At 42.1% G+C, this 17,082-nt stretch overlaps 1 protein-coding gene across 4 annotated transcripts in view; it reads right to left on the bottom strand.

Annotated features, from left to right (window-relative positions):
• Window positions 1-13,002, bottom strand: part of HIPK1 (homeodomain interacting protein kinase 1) — a 504,680-nt gene extending 491,678 nt beyond the window's left edge. For 2 of the 4 annotated variants that reach the window (XM_069238721.1, XM_069238722.1), the window contains exon 1: window positions 12,648-12,783. The gene's annotated coding sequence lies outside the window, so the exon portion shown is untranslated. Of the gene's footprint in view, window positions 1-12,647 lie in introns of all 4 variants that reach the window. The other 2 variants (XM_069238726.1, XM_069238723.1) reach the window with 2 other exon arrangements.
• Between the last annotated feature and the right edge of the window lie 4,080 nt (window positions 13,003-17,082).

The raw sequence follows: 17,082 nt of genomic DNA, 5'->3' as shown, positions 1-17,082 counted from the left end.
CTGGGCGATTCAAAAACATAGTGCGCTTTGGGACAATATAGGGCATCCACGATGGCACTTGATTGCAAAATACTTGCTAACAAGAAGTCAATGTCATGGAAACACCAAAAGTCAGAAGCGATGGCCAAACCAGGAGATTACATGAACCAGCCATCCAGTTTCTAGAATATTAAATGGACATTGTTTTAAACTTGTGAAAGGCATTAAAATCTAGCAGGCCACGTCTGGTCAAACAAGTTGCCAGCTGTTCCTTCCAGATACAACAAATGTAACTACGTCGTTTGTTTGTGCAGCTAAACAAAAAAAAAAAAAAATTAAAAAGCTATTTTTATTTAAAACTCATTAATTACTAGAAAATATCAGTTTGGGTTAAACAATGTCATGTTACCTGAGGAAGCGGACATTTACAAACTGCTAGAAAAAGCAGACGAGTAAAACGTAAAGTCACAAAAAAAAAGAATCCTCCACAAACCATACCTATTTGGGATAGATCAGTTAATAAAAGCACCCAGCAATAAGTTGTGATCTGAGAATAAGAAAAACAATTATAACAAATTAAGGTCTGCCAAACAAAAAAAAAGCTCCTTCCCTGGCCGACAGATACACATGCTTACCATGATGATATGGATTATGTTTGAGGGTAATCAAGCAGAGGGTCAGGCTGCAGTGATCCATACTGTCCAGTAATCCTTAACCCACTCACTTGTGCCACTTGGCTCACTTTGAATCCCTAACCAACCTCAGTCCCGTGAACTATGTCATAAACTTCCATCACAGGAATGCAGGTGGACAAACAAACAATATATTTTAAATTGTGATATCAGTAAGCTAATAAGCTAGAGAATGGACAATTGCTGAAAAAGTATTTGTTGGCAAAATTGTCTTGGGCTGTACCCTTGCTTAGCTTGCCATCATTTGTTTGCTCTTAATGTCCTTGCTTCCTTTAATCCCCAGTGGCACTCCATTCTGGAATGCCAGGGCCCACTGGGTTAAAGACCACCCCCTTCCATCAGCCTCTCGCATGACAGGGGGATATTTTTCCCAGACAGTTTGGCCATTCTCCCTTGCAGCTACTCCCATGAGTCCTTACCTTTGTCCTACTTACTCAAGAAGACCCTATTAGCTCCAGTGTGCTTGCCTTGTTGAGTAAAACCTTGTCCATGCCAACTCTAATTGGTGGACGCTGTCCTCTGAATCTATAACCTAGCACTCATAAGTTCATTGTTCCATGTCTGACGACGTTCCAGCCCATGAACAACACTGAGCTTCCTCCAGTGCACTGTGCGCTTTTGCATCTTACCACCTAAATCTGGGTATAATCTCAGACTAGACAATGTTGGGGTACTCAAACATCTTAGCTATAGCCATCACTTACCCAGCAGTCACACGCGCTGAAAGTATGAGCGATGGGGTACTACAGCACCCCCAAAATGACCACGCTGAAGTTCCAAAGGTAAATGAGTTTTAACAAAGACTTAACATTTTGTTATTATTTTGTCACATATGCAGTGTCATCAAGGACAGAAGTTAAATGTCAGCGTCGGCCTCTGACAAATTGCTATTTATTCTTTTAACATGGACATTGGTGTTTTCTTTCTTTTAATGTGAAATGTGAGAGTTTTTGCAAAGTGATCTATGGACCATCTTGCTGGTGTGGAAAAAAAAATGCTTTAAGCATAAAAATTTAAATACATACAAATGAACTGATCCATACAAATATTTCTGAATAAATAAACAGAAAGGAACAAATGAAGTATTTTTTTTTTTATTCTTTATCGGTAAAACTGTATGTCTGTGCAAATTGAGTTTTTTCAACGGAAAGTGGGCTGTCTAAATGGCAGTGCACTACCGCACATTGCTTTTGTAATATCTTTGTGACAGTGTGGTCCTAAATGAAACACCAGCTACATATTATACCCTTTCCACTCTCCTACTGAATGGGTGTGGCTCATTTGTGCCACTTGACCCTTGTATTTTTCAGAATCCTTATCAATTCAGTGATGTGACACTGATGGCAGCACCCCTGGTCTGAAAACTGTTGTAGTACCACTGCCAGCAGTTTTCCCCTACTTAAAGTATTCGGGACATTTCCTGTAGATACACCATCAGGACATTAGGCCGATCATGTTCTTTCATGATGCTAGCCACCACTGTTGCTTCTATCTAATCTCTGGCTTGCCGATCCATGCTGTGCCAGCGTTTGACAGTCACTCCCCACTTACCTTTGTATACTGTCTGCCCATAAGTGTCACGGTCATGTATGAATGTCCAAAGAACCAAACAGTGTTCCTGCCATCAAGTTTTCCCGTCAAGACACAAAGTTGCAGATTCAGCAACATTTCTATTTCACTTTCGATATTTTGTCCCTCGATATTCTGGTCACAATAGTGTGGCCCTTCGATTTTCTGACCTCAATATTCCGAACCTACACCCTAGGATTGGCATTTGACTTGGATTCTAAATTAGGGTGTGCTACTGCCACAAAGAAGCCAGGATTTGCTTTTTCCATGATAGTAAGATCAGTGCAGTCAACCTAGGCTGACTGACATCTACCCCTCATTCACCAGTCCAATAACCTGGCAGCAGAATGTCATCAAATACAGCACTTAGCTCACAGTTTATCGAAACAGCATCTATCTCAATGCACTCGGATCTGGTCTTCTCTGCCTCATAACTAGGGAGGAAAGGATGTCATCTAGTGGTCAGCAAGAGGGGCCAGCTGCATAATTTCTCCCACTGAAAAAGAGAAAGGGTATGAAGCAAGTGTGCTAACACTGACTTGTGTCTCACTTAATTTCTACATCCGTCCATAACCGGCACTTTCAAAGCAGACTAGGTAAGCCAACAACTCATGGCACCATTGTTTATCAACTCTGTGGTTATCTGACTAAAGTGTGACTTTCTTGATCTCAAGCTCAACCTTCCATACATTAAAAGGCAGCCACTGCTGGCAATATATCCATCAGCATGATGTTACTGGCACTCGCCACTGCTCAGGCTAACTCTTTCTGCACCAAGCTGTACCCATGACTGCCCCATATCTTTGCTAAGTCAGTAAAAAGCTCTAGCTGCTGTGATGACCTACAGATCTCTCCAAATCAGTGCACTATTAAAATCTGCCAAAATTGTGTTAAACATGTGCAAGGCTTGCAGGACCCCTGATGAAAGTTTTTGTAAATCAAAGAACACCTCCTTCTTAAAAGAAAGTATTTTTTCAGGCTAGAACAGAAGTGTGGTCGCTTCCCAGCTGGCCAAGAATCAACTGTCTATGCATGGAGTGCTACCACTCAAACAGTTCACATGGAACCTGCAGAAGATACCATGACTAGATTATACAAGTAGAACACATTATAACGCATCTCCTTTCCTTCCATAAAAACAAATATAAAGTACTTATGACAAAGAAAAAAGAAGGAATATAAATAACCTACTACCATGACAAAAACAGAGATTAGAACAGAAAATGACATTTAATAAGCAAATAATTAAAAGACAAAATGACAGTTAAAAAATAATTCAGTCTAAGTGATTGCCGGACCAATGGTGTTTAGTTTGCCACCTGTGTATGGCTGACTTGTCAGGTTATCATACTGGTGTTACCAGACACCAATAATTTTTTTTTTTTTTTTAAATAATAAAAAAAAGTGTTTGCCCGCCCCACTGTCTTGCCTTAGGCCAGAAAGACCTCCAGAGTTTTTGTTAGCCGTAAAAGGGCATCACTGCCACCAGTTATCCCCTAAGTATTCAAGCTATTTCCCCTAGAGCCACACTTACTGGGCCCCTCCCAAACTCAAAATCATCTATGTAGCGCAGCTTGCCACCACTCGGGTACCGCTTATGCAGAGACCATTTGGCAGACATATTTAACATTATTAAGCATTCCATGGATATGCACTGGTCAGGGAAAAATTAACACGAACTGAAAAACAAGCAGCTTGAAGCTGTCTGTGTGAACTGGAGTAGATAAGTTATGGCCATCAGTGTGCCTCTGTCGGTTGCCCTCAATTGGTCAGCTGCATCATCCAAGGTTGTGTCCGCCACGGACCACTGCTCCCGACTAATCCAGTCAAACTAAATCACCTTCTGGATGAGAAAAAGGTGACGGGTTAATCTACATTGCCCGGATTCTGATTTATTTTGTCCCATTCTTTAAGTGGTTGGGGACCTTTTGCCCCTACCGTATTCTCCATATTTTGGTGCCATCATACTATATTTTCCCAAGACTTCATGGACCCTTGTATCATAGCCTTCATTTGCTCGCCATGTGCTTGTTGTGTTTTCTGAGTGCTACTGGATGAAGACCTGAGCTCTGCTGTCCATTAAGGTGTGCAGCTGGGAAGCCAGCCCGCCTTCACACAACTGCAGACGCCAGTCAGCCTGCTCATTTTGTGGTGAGGGTTGGTGGGCGGTGGGAAGAAGAAACGGTGCTCTGCCTGTTGGGTGTGCTGCTGGAACAATGCAAGTAGAGGAGCTTTGATACTTTGGCCCCTACTGTGCCATTGGAAGATTGGCAGTCATTTGACCACCCGCTGTTTCTGTATGCTGTGCCGCGAACACTTTGCAATAAAGGAGAGTTGTGGCTTCTCCCAGCCCTGCTGGCTTGTTCGTTCCTGCCCCACTGACCTACTTCCTCATCATCAACAGCAAGACAGAGGTTTGTGGGAGGGTGCCGCACATGAATGTTGCTGCTGTTCATCAAAAGGTTGCAAAGGCCAGCCTAGACAATCACACTCTGCTTCCTCAGATATCACTGTTCTGGTGTGCCGCTCAATCAGCTCACTTCTCTTCATGTGGGAGTGTTCCTCAACGCAATGCCACTTCTGCCAAATATGTTGCATAGGATCCTTAGTGCCCCATTTAGTACACCAAGCCCCTGATAGGCTTGTTCAAAGTGTGCCAGCCAATTGGATCACGTCCTCTGGCCATGTGCTTTTCCTATTCTTCCTGCCGCCAGTTTCGGCCGACTTCCTTGAAGCCAGCGAGCCAGCGACCCACCACCACACCACCCCCTTCCCCCCTTGCTTGGAGCAATTTCTACTGCAGCGCTGTAATTTATGGACCACCCAAATCAGTCATAGCTTCCAGTCCTCTAAGGCCTGAGGACCTCTACTATTTTCTCTATAAATAGAGGACAAACAATAAAAATAATTGTTTATGTAGAAGCTTTTTCTAAAAGTGCAATTTTGAGTGAAACATTCTTTTTGAATACTAATGATTTTTATTATGAATATTTTTTGCAACTGATTAAATATTGATATTGCACTTGAAATTATTTTATTAAGTCTAGAAGTGTGTTTATTAATGGAATTTAGTTGTATCACATTCCTACAGAGACACCATTTTATTAATAAGGATGCTGTGTTGGTGTTATGTTCATCTTGCTCGCAAAACTGTGGTACAGTGAAATATTGAAGTTCGGTTTCTACACACTAGAAGGTGGCAATTTGGCTACACTTTATTTTGATTATGCTACCATATTCTTAAACACAGCAAGATAGGTAAACTATCTATTGAATGTGTGACTTCCAAATGTTATCATGCTTGTGCTGACTGGATAATTTTCCCTGGAGCAAGAAATATCATTAGAACTCTAAAACTGGGTGTGTGCCACATATTTTCTCTCGCCTTGGCAACGGGTGGTACTTTGTAAACATGTCAATACCCTTTTGCATTACGGCTGACTAGACAGTGGAGGCTTTGCATAATTTCCTCAGATTTTACTAAAGTTATGGTTAGTACATGAAGAAAAAAGCTATACTTCAAACACCCCTAAGAGCACTAAGTTTAAGTTCTTGTTAGTAGTGCAACTCTTCCTCGGAAACCTAAAGTAAGCCTACGTTTTTCCTAGCATCTCTCTCTAAGAACTGTTAAACAAAAATAGATTTATATGGAGGAGAAAAACAGGACGAGAGCAGACATTCTTAAAATGTAAAAGGCATTACCCCCTGGAATGTTTTTCATCCGTGGCTCGTTAAGGATGACAAGGAAGCGCCAGGGTGTGAACAAGATAAGTGTGTTCCATGAATAAACAGGATCTTACGCATGCAGATCAGGGCGGTTGTGGTCAGCCCCATATAAATAGCTTGACAATTCAGAATTCCGCACACAAACATGTGCCTCATTGGGAAGACGGCGTATTTTGTCCTATAATAGGTTTAAAGCTTTACTCTCAGTAAAAAGGAACATTAGGAACAGCGTAGGCCCTATGCCATCTCCAAAGTTAAGTGCCCGCCTGATAAGGGAGCATCTGAATTCAAAGAAAGCTGGGCGCACACACACAGCACCACAATGCCACAAAACCCGATGGCCGACGTAACCCGGGACGCTGGATCTAGAATTATCCCCTCACAGCTTGAATCCCCCATGTGCTCTTTCATGGGTAAACGAGAACGCATCAACGTGACAGGACAGAGAACGGCCCCTTCCTCTTCATTGCTTTCGGTATCTAGCAAGCAGGCAACTACCGCAAGCCTGTTTAACCTTTACATTCTTCGGTGATGGCATGTCAGTTTACACCCTGGCTCGACAATCACAGAGTTGATCAACCTCTGCGCATCACTTTCAACACTAGTTCGGAAAACTGCTTAGCGGGCGTGTACGAGGAGCGTGAACAGTGGGAAGCACATGGAAAGCAGTGTACCGTATACATTGAAAATATAAAGTATTGAAAACATTACTTACCCAGTTACAGAGAAAAATAAACACTAGTAAAATGCTCGAATAAAAATATCAATCGGGGTCTGCATGTTTATGCGAGTAGACACATTGAAAAATGGTCAAAACAATTTTCAGTCAATGTAATCTATCTCGCCCAAGACACTTTCAAAACAAGGCATTAGCCAATAGCATAAAAGAAACCTTTGCTGATTTTTCCCCCCCAAGTTTACACAGTTCGTTTAACCTGCTTGTAGTTCTTCTGTTTTGCACCCAGAAAGTCCACAAAAGCAGCTGAGAAAGCCCCAATAGTATGCGTGGCCATTTTTTAAACTAACGGATTATGCGGTAATAAGGCCACCGACCAGGGCTCCCTAGGGCGGCGGTTCGCAAACCAACAACGGGGTCTGCGTGTGTGGAGGGGGTTCAGAGGGCAGCCAAAACGTGCCACAACAATGTTTTTTTTGTTAGGCCAAGACCAAAGCATATTTATTCCATGCTCACAAAAACTGTGTTCGTCGTATCTGCGGTATCTCCCTGTAGAAAGGGTTTAGATGGGGACCTGCATATTATCACTACTGTCCGTGCTCTATTTTGAGTATGTCCCCGTACCAAAATAAAAATAAAAAAATATATATATATACACACACACATACATATACATACACATACACACACACACACACACACACATTCCGTCTCATCTTAAATTAGCTTTATTTTGAGCATTTTCAGTGTTAGTCATTTACATTGTATGTTTTTTTCTAGTCCGATTTACTTTGTAGATCTTGGATTACAGTTTCTTGTCATGACTCCAGCGAGAGCTGGCGAGATAAAACTTAAGGCAATGATCAACCAGTTTCGAACCACGGCACTAAAACACCATGGTAAATCTTTACAGTGACAACATGCAAAGTACTAAACACACAAACGGATTATGCACTAGTGGAGGCCGCAACTTTAATATTTCAAACAAAAAGAAGAAAGTCTAGATTAAGAGTGGCCATGTAACCGCAAATATGTTTACTATCAATCCAGGGCAATACTGAATGCTTACAGAAAATCATCTGTGTATGTATTAACGATGTGACAGTGGAAAGCGCCCAACCCCGATTGCCACTGTTAATCAAAAAGAGCTCGCCAAATGTATAATTCGCGTAATCCTTCTCCCACCCACTCCAAATTGTGGGCCTCCCAACATCTCATGGCGTGGGTCTCAACAGACTCGTGCTCGACCTGCATGAAGAGGCTCTGCACAGCTTGGAACAAAAGGATACGGCATGCAAGCCCCAAGGAGCATATTTCACTCGGGTTTCGGATGGCGATATGGCCAACTGACACAGCGGGCAACAGTTAAATCCTAATGATCACTCTTTTCAAAACGGCCCCGGTAATCGGTGTGTATGTGTAAAAAGGCGCCCAACCCTTTGCTGCTGCACAGACTACACTTGAGCTCCCATTAATACACAAACATTTCCATAAAGACGGGATCACTGCCGCTTACTATGCATCTGTTTGATAGCATCAGACGTCATAATCCTATTTATGACCAGACAATAGGTTGCTGTGGTAATCGCTGTGAATGTGCAAGGGAGGGGTTAGAGTCTGAGGGGAGGTAAAATGCAGGCTTATAAGAATGCAGAACAGCGCATTTTAACCGGCGTGTTCCTCGACAACGAAGGGGTAATGTGCCCGTTTACATTTAAAATGTATCAAATGCAACCCCCGTTATGCTCATCGTGGCCAGCGCTTCACTCTGTATTCCGGTATGTCACGCAACAAGAATTCTAACGTAAAGATATCTGTCACCAGGTGAGGTAGTTGCAGCCTCTTACAGACAGCACCATCGCTGTGTAACTCGTGCAGACGGACCATTTTTAAAAGGAAGTATTCTTAGGTTGACTGCACAGCGTTTTAAAATAGAGCCATGAATAAAGTATTTCCTCAACAAAATGTTTTTGACATATTTTGTTAACTAAAAAAGGTAGTTTGTTTATTCAAAGGATAGCACGCGCGATCGCAGTTATTAACTCGTACAAATGGTAAAAGGGTAATTGGAAGACACGGTGTAACGGATCCACGTTATGGTGAACGTATTTATCTTCTCGCAGAAAGAAAAAAAAACTTATTGGTTGTCTTTTGTCTCTAAAAAACAAACTTGAACTGCATAATCAGTTGAGACACTGGCAAAAAAGCACAGCTGCTCCGAGAACCCAAAAGCCTTGGAATGAAAGAAACCATGACACAAATGGCGTCATGAGCTGGCCAGTGTTCTCGTGTTTGTTGTTTTTTCCACCCAACAGGTCAACACAGCCCAGAGGTACCGTTTATAGTGCCATGGGGGCAGGGAGAGGAGAAAGTTGGAAACGCATTTTGTCTCTCAGAACTCCTCAACACCCAAATCCACTCTCCTTAGATATTTACTACGCATACGGATCTGCGAAAAGCAGGTACATATGTAAAACCAAACCAGTCAACTACACAGATGTACATGTTTTAAAAATGTAACAACACAGAAGCATGGACACAGTCCTGTAAACAAAGCTCTTATCACTCGATGATCTGCCCATCATTTTACGAGTTAGGGCGTGTTGGAAAATTAAAATAGTATCCGTACTTTGACAACAGTGGGCTCAAATGAGAAAATAAATGGAAAAAAAAACACCCTATAATGTGTGTTCTGATCAAAAGAACAGACATCAAAGAACTCAAGGATAAGAAAACAAAAGCTTAGGCCAACACCGACGAAGCACCGAGTGAATGGAAAAAAACCTCAATGACGTGCATACCTTGCCACAATGTCACTAAACCAACGTTCTGATACACAAAAAGAATACACAAAACACTTTGAATACATAAAACAGTACTACTCAAACACGCAACCCAGAGTTAGAAACATCACAGTAACACCAAAGACAGACATGGAAGCAACCGAAGAGCACTATCATTTATCAAATGAACTTTTGAGGGAACAACCCACAATGCCTACGGGTGATGAGATCATATGACTCCCAGTGTATAAACTGTGCTTGCGCGTCTTTGAACAGCACTGGACACCTGCCTGTTAGTACTATACAGAGGTACCGCAATTTGCCAAACACATTAAACCTGGGGAAACATTCCACTGCAAATTAAATTAACTTTATACCAACCCTATTCAGCACGGTTCACCCAGGCTTAGGATCTAGCCCAAAGAACTAGAATTTATAGACACCGCACCTCAAGAAACACGGGGGACTTTAGCGAAGTTATAATAATGATACCGCCCCCAAAAAGTGCAGCTAGCTGCTGCTTATCATCATGTCCCCCTAACCAAGTGTAGTTTTTAATTGCTTTTGAGCTATTAACCAGACTGACCTGCGACTATGTAGATGCCATGAAGTGCAATTTGGCTATTTTGATCTGGCTCTTAAAGTAACATTGGTGTCCTGTATAGATTTGTCCATGCAAAATGATAAAATGGATGTAACACAATCATTTTCTCATTTCTAAGTAAAACCTGGTTTCACTTATGTTTACACCTGAGACAGTCAAAATACTTTCCCTAAATTGGGAGAAGGGGGTTTTTGTTATGAGGTGGTATGTACGCGTTTTTTTTTTTTTTTTTTTTTTTTTTTTTTTTTTACAGAGAGGGAGTAATTATAGATATGCTTAAGAATTATATTTAGCTTAAGGGTCTGCTTACATTTATAATTATGTATGGACAGCACACATCTATCTGCCAACATAACTGGCAAGGGTGCACCTACTGACAGAACTGACACCAACAAAGGACATACAACATAAGTCACAATACCTTATGAGCTAAAGATAACATAGGATTTGCAAGGTGAAAGCAGTCGAAGCAACAGGCAAGACAAGTTCTTAACATGTCTAAAGATCGACCTGTTTTTCATTTACCAGAAGCACCACTTGCATAATAAAATGTGGAACTCCAAGAGAACAATTTCACTTTTTCGACTCCCAAGGGACATACTGTGCATATAAATTATTAACAATTTTCAGACAAATAGCAGTTTGCTTGCATACAAAACAACAGACTTCACAAATAAACTAGTAAAAACAAAGAGCTCGAATCTCAAAATACAGATTATTACAGACCAGACCCTTACTTCGGAACAAACCAGTTCTAAATGCTAGTTTGCAGTTGAGAAAACAATCCAGAACAAGTACCTCTAATGATGACGCATATTTTAAAGATTATTGAATTACAAGGAGCAAATGGGCACAAAAAAAAACTTTGTTAACCCCCACATCAGTAATTACGTAACTAAAACTACTGATCGCCCAAAAATAAATCACTATCTTTATCTACACAGGATTTCCAGTTTGCAGGTAGCATGACATAGTAGTGCCTCTCAAATGAGAGTGCTCAATTTGAGATCGGAAATCAATCCCACCATAATAAGGATGAATGCTTCAAGAGCCCAGATTGTTTTAAACAATCAGCCATCCCACCCATTAGACTAACTATATAGGTACACTTATGCCATGTCTGTGAAAATAAATGTGGGCCAATGACCCATTACTTGGAGCAACTATTCCCAATACACAAATAATTATTACTATAGCACAAAGGCCAGTCCTGGTTATTACCACAGAACAGCGAAATTGACAGAAATGCACTGCCTCTCAGATGGCACACTACAATTAATTTGCACAGAAAAACAACTCCATTAATAGTCACGAGGCTTCTTCGGCGAGGTTTTATCTGATTAAATACATGGAACTCCCTGCCCCTAGATCTGGTTAATAATCTATTTTTTCCAATCAAATACATACGAAAAATACCCTAACATTAATCATGTACAGAGAGAACCAGAGCGTAACATGCTATTTGTAACTACTGCTGATGTGTGAGTCATAATAACCAACAATGCACGCACACTACATACATAAACAGCACTACCAAATGGTTTAAGGATAACAGTGTGTGCCTGCCTTTTGCAAGAACTTAACGCCATGTCCATATGTCTATGACCTATCCTGCATGAACTCAATGATGTACATGATCTTGGAGCTCTGCGGTACCTTAGCCACATCCTTGGACTGGATATGTGATTGGTGGCATACCACAACTTAATATTTCCCTTGAACATTCTCTTGGGTTCTGCAACCAAGCTCCATAGTGCACATATACATAACACTGCACCTGTCTTACAATTAGAGCAGCTCTCTTGAGTATACCTATTTACCTGTCCCAATCACAAAATCTTATGGTAGCTGATCCTACGGCTTCTCACGAGCTCTTGGCAATACCTGAAACGGCCACTCCTCACTGAGCGGAACGACCCGTCTATAAATACTAGTCCTTTGTCTAATAAATGGCTCAGTTAATTAAATGCTCACCACTGTCATCAGCTGGGAACTACAGCACCCAGTTAAATTCTTAGCAAGCACAACTCGGCCATCTATGCTTGCGGAGTTCTGCAATTGAGTACTATTAAATCAAATAACACTAACAGCTACACAAACAAGTTATTACGTTTACAAGCCAATGATATACTAGCTCATGAACCCACTGTTGTGGTAATCTTCAAATCCGCACCAAAGTTCTTTAGGTGTGTCTGATTTCCCTGTAGGACATACTACACTCCGGTGCAATGTATCAGTGTTGTACCTGTCTAATGCATTCACTCACTGCTGCACCGGATGTTGAAGTTGTAACTAAATGTCCTTAGGTGGTGACCACAGTGGGCTACATTATTTTATGGCTTAGGCAGCACTGCTGTGTCTGCAATCGTCCACGCACTGAGCCAGTATACATACCTGTCCTGTTATTACAGTAAATGACCTCGCTTCCGTACCTGACCTAGGCTCGATGTCACACCTACACTGCTCTTGTACTCCGGTATCTTTAGCTATGTTGCTCGTAGCTAACCTATCTCGTAGCTGCACCAACTATTTAAGGCACGGCGCTAGTGGCATTTAATATACTCATCGCAACTGATCCTTCCCCTGGACCCCAAACACGTCCCCAAACCTAAACTCACCGCTAGTGTTTGTGACTCTCAGCCGCGGGCGGGGGCTGCCTTGTTGCTCGGAGAACCTGAACTCCGGGGTAGGTTCATCCTCCTCTAGGGGACCACATCAGCAGCGAAGCCAGGCCGCCAGTCCCCCGCCCGAGACCATCAGCGGCTTTAGCGGAGACTGAGGAAGCACGGCCAGCTCGAAGAATGAGCGCCTGCGCCACCGGGGGAAAGGAGCGTGGGCCGTGGGCATTCAGCCCGGAGCACCTCACCCCTCCCCCGGCTCACCAGGCACCGACGGCGGCGACAGAAACAGCAGGGCCTGGCCACGGGCCCCTGTGTGAAGCCAGCGAGCACCGCCAGGCAGAAGCAGCCTATCGCCGAGCTACAGCTTCTCTTCTTCCCCTCAGGCTGCCCAAGTGCGTCAGCAAAGCTAGGTTTACCAATCCATCAGCCGAACCAACGTTTCGATACACAACTTCAGACACCGAAGAAGGACAAGAAGCATAGCAACGAATCAGTTGAGATGTAAAATGTCAGCCATCTTCAAGTGGACTATGTTGCTAGTAAATGGGTCAAGCAAACAATTACATAAAAAAAAAATAACCATTTCCAATAATGTTTCAGAGTTGCTTTGATAGAATTGCTGTTCTTATCTAGAGTACCTTAAAATTGGACTATTTGGCGATTGTACAATTTCAAGTAATTGTAAATTTGAAAGGACGACAGCCAACGTAACAATTTAGAATGGAACACGAAATGTAATTTTTAGCATCAGGCTATTGTTTTCTGCTACATGAATACTTTGTGAAGGAAGATGCAGAACAATACCTTGCAGTCGTCTCCTTCCTTTGATTCAGTGAATAAACAACAACGCGTTTTGTTCCTAGGTATAAGGTGGTTACTATTATTCCTAGCACTCTGCTGTTCCGAGAAGAACAATTGGTATAATTAAGGCACTTTCCGTTAAGTATGTCACTCTAAACCTGGAACTGCAGTTACAGGAACAATAGTTCGGAAAAAAACTGCATTGTGAAAGCTGCTGACGCCTGAAATGAGAAACCTGAGAGCTCCACGGTCAGCAAAGAGTAAAATATTACACAAGCATTTGTAATGCAACAGGTCTCACGCTTGCTTGAGTTAGAGCTGAGAAAGCGTAGCATATATAATTAATAATAACATGAAATGTTTATGAACTAATGTACAATAATGCCGCATAGAAACTGTATTAATATGTTTTGCTGAAACATGCGCATGAAATGTGCCCACGGGCAGTGGCCACCAATGTATACGGGAACTAATGAAAATGACTAGTATTGATGAATCATTATGTTATGACATATTTTTACTCTAATTGTCATAGGTTAAGTTGCTAAAGTACTGTTATTAAATCACTAGGCCTTAGTTAGCATGAGTCGAGGCCTAGCTGCCTGACTCTCATATTAAATGTATTTTTTCCTAACGTGCACTGTGCTGACTTGCTAAAGGACATGAACTCTTGTTTTCTTCAAACTAGAAGCTGGATGTAACTGCAGTAGATCCGTTCTCATGAAATTCATCCTGCATGTAGAAACATTTTTAGCTAAGTGCAACAGTGTAGATTAGCGCTATGCACAAGGTCGCCTAAACCGGTACAGACAATGGAGCTACTGACAAAAGATGCGCAAAAGAGCACGAGAGGATGAAATCATACCGGACATTCTCCCCCCTGAAGACGTCAATCATAAGGACCAATAAAATACATGAGAACTGTTATGGGGTGACAAATTCGATGACTTAATGCAAAGTTAATTGGGTAGAGATAGTGGGGCGCAACCCCTTAGCCAATTAGATTTTAGGGGAATGTACAATGAAAAAAGGATAAAAACCTAGGACACGGGGAGTCACTTAGATTGGTTAGGGAAATGCTATTGATTTGATCCAGAAACTTTGTCACTCTGGTGACTTGCTGGTTTTACTTAAACCATCTTTGCCCTTAGATTGCCCGTTTATACTTTACCTCCTTATGAGGGAAGTACCCTTTCGCCCTTCCTGCTGAGCTGAGTTCCTGACTGATGGCGAATCAACTGATGTCCTGAAGACGAAGACTGAACCTGAGTGCTGACCCCAAGTGGAGGGTAACTATGACAATGAAATTGTAATTGTCTGTTTGCTTTTCCTTTCTAGGTACCAACTGCTTACTTTTGACAGAGACCATAGCTAGATGTTTTTCAAATTGGTGTTCTAAATTGTTTTGCATGAAGCCCAACATGCCAATGCTAATTAGAGGTTAGGACAGGGGTTCACTGAATGACGCAAATAGACAAATGACCGAATCTATGCTTTGTTGAACCGACATGCTAATGACACTCTGCTGAAGTTATGTTGACGCCATGGTATGTTTTAATAATTGCGTTTCTTGCTTTGATGAAGTCTTATTCGAGTTGCCAAATTATAACAATGTTGATGAACATTTTGCTATTGAGATTAATAAATTTGCTATTAGAATTGTAACCAATAGGGAATAAACATCATAAAATTCTACTAAACTGGTGTGGTTATTCATGACTGAAAGGTCATGGTGGTTTCTGAGTTTTATTAATGTCTTTGACTAAAGTGAATTGCATTGTTATAGTGAATATTGATGACATTATTGACGTATTGATTATTATGCTGACAAGTTATCTCGTCCTAAGGTGTCTTCAATCAGGGTGAAAAGATTCATCGGCCTAAAACGAGTCCCAATGTGTATAAATTTGTCATAGAGGGACGCGTTAGCAGTTCTGATAGCAGAGCAACGGTTTGGCCCTTTGGGGCCCTAGGATGGAGAATTATTGTTTAAATTGTTTTTCTGACATAATGCAAATTGGAGGCATGATGTGTTTCTAAATTCCCCTTGACTTTCCCGGAATCTCGGAGCCTGCCTAAGTGAGTTAGGAATGTTCTCGGCGTTTTAGCATGTGTGGTGTAGAATTTGCGCTTGCTCAGCTTATGTATATTGCAGGTGATTTGTGAAGGTCATGTGTGTCTAGGTCAGGTAATGTTGTTTTAGTAGGAGTGGGCGTACTCCGCAGTATGAGAGTAGGGAAGTCGGCGCACTTCAGGTGAGTGTGGCGCTTTGTGCTTAAAAATTATCCACATGGTTGTTGTTGGTGATGTACGGACACGTCGTGGTCTAAGACTCCGGAGTATATTGACAATTGTAGGAGACACTTGGGTTTATGTTGTAATTTGTGCGGTTTAATAGGTCAATCGGGCGTGGTTGACAAGTCGAGTTTGAGTCAAATTGTGTGAATGAAACCTTCGATGGAGATTTGGCAAGTTCTAAAGTGCACTAAAACGAACCATTGACAAGTCGAGAGTAGGATTTGCGGGTCGAATTCTGCTTGCGTATGCGGGAGCTGAGAAGAAGAGAGTAGCGGCCGAGGCTTCAAGTGAAATCTCTGTAAAGTTCTGAAACGAATGTGTTACCCTTCCTGTAGTAAACCGGCAAATTTGAGTTTTTGTGGTTAAAGGTGCTCGCAATATTTTGCATTAGTTTGGTGTGAATCCAGTGTAAGGAGGACAAGCCGCAAGACTTTGTCAGCTGTAGTGTGTGTGATTGTGACGTCAGTTGTGTCGCGCTGGGATAGGTCAGTTGCCGAGAGGGGTCGCGCATGGATTGGCAGCCGTCCGTGAGAGGCAATAGGTTGAGAAAGGTGGGTGAAGAGTGTTCTGGGAATTAAAGTCACTTCCTGATTAGATTCTAAACAAAATAAAAGACGCAAAAATGAAGTTTTTCAAGGCTTTGAGGAGTGCTTTAAAGGGAGATACATCTATTCTGGCGAGCGATGGGGAGCCTACACCGTCTCAGGGTACTCCAGCTTATATTGTCATGGAGGAGAAGGGGGTAGCGACGTGTCTTTGGATGAAGCAGTGGCGCAAATTGACAGAGAAAGAGGGATGTTTGGCATTTCCAGAGCATGGACCGTTCAATACGAGAATCTTAGAGAACTTGAGGTGGATGTTAAGTGTACAGAAGCCACCTCCGAGACCAGCTCAGTATGAGGCATTAGCAGTCTGGGATTTAATGGCCATACGACAAAGACAGCAGAAATTTGAAAGGAAAATGAAAAGAGCATAAAAGACTCTAGCGGAGGCTAGATGGGACAATGAGAGCAGGATGTGGAGAAGGGGAATAGTCTATGGACTCAAACTGTTTCCAGCAATAACGCAGGAAGATGAGCCGCAGGGAAAGAAAGCCACCTGTAAGACAGACAAGGTATCTAGCAAGCCAAAAGAGACTCAGAGGTCGTGGGTAGACGAAGATTATTCTGATGATAAAGAGTTTCTTAATCAGTTGTTACATGATCGCCCGCCACCTTATGCAATAAATGACACTGTTCCAAGTACTAGTGCGGGTCCTGGGGATCCGAAACAGAGCAAGGGTGTCCCGAGTACAGTGCAGACAAGTGATTCAGTTTTGATACAAAATGGTGTC

Source organism: Pleurodeles waltl, chromosome 6 (genome assembly GCF_031143425.1).
Source record: "Pleurodeles waltl isolate 20211129_DDA chromosome 6, aPleWal1.hap1.20221129, whole genome shotgun sequence".
NCBI lineage: Eukaryota > Metazoa > Chordata > Amphibia > Caudata > Salamandridae > Pleurodeles > Pleurodeles waltl.
Note: the sequence above shows the minus strand (reverse complement) of the source record. Positions and strands in the feature narration are given on the sequence as shown.